A 2,693-nucleotide genomic window follows, 5' to 3' on the forward strand; every position below is an offset into this window, starting at 1 on the left:
GTGACCCCAAACACCTTACCCCAGGGGTGTCAAACTCAGTTCCTGGAGGGCCGCAGCCCTGCAGAGTTTAGTTCCAACCCTGCTCCAACACACATACCATGTAGTTTTCAAATAAGCCTAAATGATTAGATTAGTTGGATCAGATGTGTTTAATAAGGGTTATATCTAAACTGTGCAGAGCTGTGGCCCTCCAGGAACTGAGTTTGACACCCTTGGCCTTTCCCATTTTTGCCTCCCTCCCACTGTTAAAGTAATTTTTACTCGAGCGTAATATTTTAAACGAGCTACTTTTTACTTTTACTTGAGTAGATTTGTAGACTGGCACTTTTACTTGTACTTAAGTAAAATTTAATTAATGTAATGGTACTTTTACTTGAGTAGAATATTTTCGTACTCTTTCCACCTCTGTGTGACACGTTTGAGCGGGAAGCTCACCAGAGCTCCACAGAGTGACCTTCTTGACCTTATAAAGAAGCAGTGTCTTGTGTTGTGTAATTTAAAGTTAAAACTTTGCCCAGATCTTGCTACCTAGCTCGTAGCTTATAAATTATCACTAGCATGTATTAACCTGTGGCCAAGGGATAATACAAATACCCAAATTGTTAAGATATACTGATGTTAACGTCTCGCTGGACGAACAGTTGATAAAGAGTAACCTATCAAATTTGGAATCAGTTCAATCGGGTTCATTTTGAATCTTCAGATTCGAATTCCCTCCAAAAACCTGAGCTAAAAATAATTCCTTACAATGTCTTTATCGATCTGTTTCTTCCTCTGTTAGGATGCAGCTGACAAGACAGACTCCAGTAAGAATCCTCAGCGTTGATCAAGCAAGTCCACAGCTAACCCATCTAGAGTGGGAATCATCTTGGAAGAAAAGCACTTTATATTTTATTCAGCAGGTAATGCTCAACCTCGGAAAAGGTGAGTTAGCACCTAAAATTCAGTACTGCCAATATTGTGAACTCAGAGTGGAATAAAACCATATAGTTTTGATGCCGTTTGTTGTGATTCTGAGATAAACTGTTTTATGTTAGTTTGTTAAACTAGTTTTTTCATGTTTTATGGGGAAATGTTTTCAGATAAAAAAATTCATGATTTTTTGTGTTTTTAAATTAACATTTGGAATTGAATTGAATTAAAATAAAACAAAATGAAAAAAAAAATGCATGAAAATGCATGAATGTTCCTTCATTTGTTTGCTTTTTTTCTTAATTTTCTAGTTCAACGCAAAATAAAAAAAAACTGATATAGTTTTTATATAGATATATATTTAACTTGGAAATTACACTGAAAAAAAAAATGTTTAATTCATCCAATTAAAAAAAACTAGGGTAATGATTCACATCTATATTTTTTAACTTGAGCCAATGAAAAATAAATAACTTGCCCTAAACAATATTTTCTATGTCTATGTAAACTATAAAAATAAATGTCTTACATGATAATTTTTGTTTTGATTAAATCTATATTCTTTTGTTTGTATCAAAAATAGAATTGAAATTACTTGACTTTCTTCAACAAGAAAAATATACTTTGTGCCAAGTTTTATAAAATAGTTTTCAAAGACATAGAAAATATTGTTTAGGGCAAGTTATTTATTTTTCATTGGCTCAAGTTAAAAAAATATAGATGTGAATCATTACCCTAAATTCGTTTAATTGGATGAATGAAACATTTGTTTCAGTGTAAGCAGCAAATTAGGAATTTATTGAGGGAAAAGTCGTAGTTAATAGTGAATAAGTGTTCCCTATTCTAAAGTGTTACCAACTTTTGTGCACATTCACTTGAGTTTAATTCTGTGTTTACTGCTTACAGACAAAGTCACTTCAATGGGCTGATGCTTGCTACATGCTCCAATGCCTTAGGACTGAAAAAGATTATTTTCTGTGGCCAGGAGACTAACATTTCTTAGAAGTGATAGACAATTACATAGAAAGTCCGCTACAGTTACTTCTGGCAGTTGATACATAATATAACTAAATATGACATAACTAATTATAACTAATTATACATGTTTCCCTTTTGAGCTTATTCACAACACAGACTTTTAAAGTTAAAGCAATTTAGAAGCAGTGATTGGGAAGATTTTTTTTTTCAAATGAATGATGAATCTTCCTGCCAGAACTGCAGTTCACAAAGTCTCTGAAATTATCAGAAAGACTCAGAAATGATATAGTGTGAGAACGTACAGGAACGTCTCGGTTACGTATGGTAACCCTCATTCCCTGAAGGAGGGAACGGAGACGTCACGTCGTGACCGACGAATTGGGATATCGCTTCGATAGACCAATCTACTTCGAGTGTAAACTAAACGAGCCAATGCACATTGGCATGCAATTATTGCATCCAGCTGCCGCTGATCACAGCGTGAGTATAATAAGGCAGCAGGTGCAATGCATACCAGGTTTTCGCTGAGGAGCCGAGCCGGCGACCCGGCCGCTCAGCGGTGGTACAGCAACCGTGGCGACGGGACGTGATGTCTCCGTTCCCTCCTGCAGGGAACGAGGGTTACCATACGTAACAGAGACGTTACAATTCACAAGCATTTTTTGTCCAAATAAAGAAGTGTGCTACGTGTACTGCGTTAGGCTAAACGAGACGTGTCATTTGCACTTACATATTGTTGCTCTTTTGTTAGTTTTGACTGCTTTTATTGTCCTCATTTGTAAGTCGCTTTGGATAAAAGCGTC

The sequence above is a fragment of the Sinocyclocheilus anshuiensis genome, unplaced genomic scaffold (genome assembly GCF_001515605.1).
Source record: "Sinocyclocheilus anshuiensis isolate Anshui unplaced genomic scaffold, SAMN03320099.WGS_v1.1 scaffold3, whole genome shotgun sequence".
NCBI lineage: Eukaryota > Metazoa > Chordata > Actinopteri > Cypriniformes > Cyprinidae > Sinocyclocheilus > Sinocyclocheilus anshuiensis.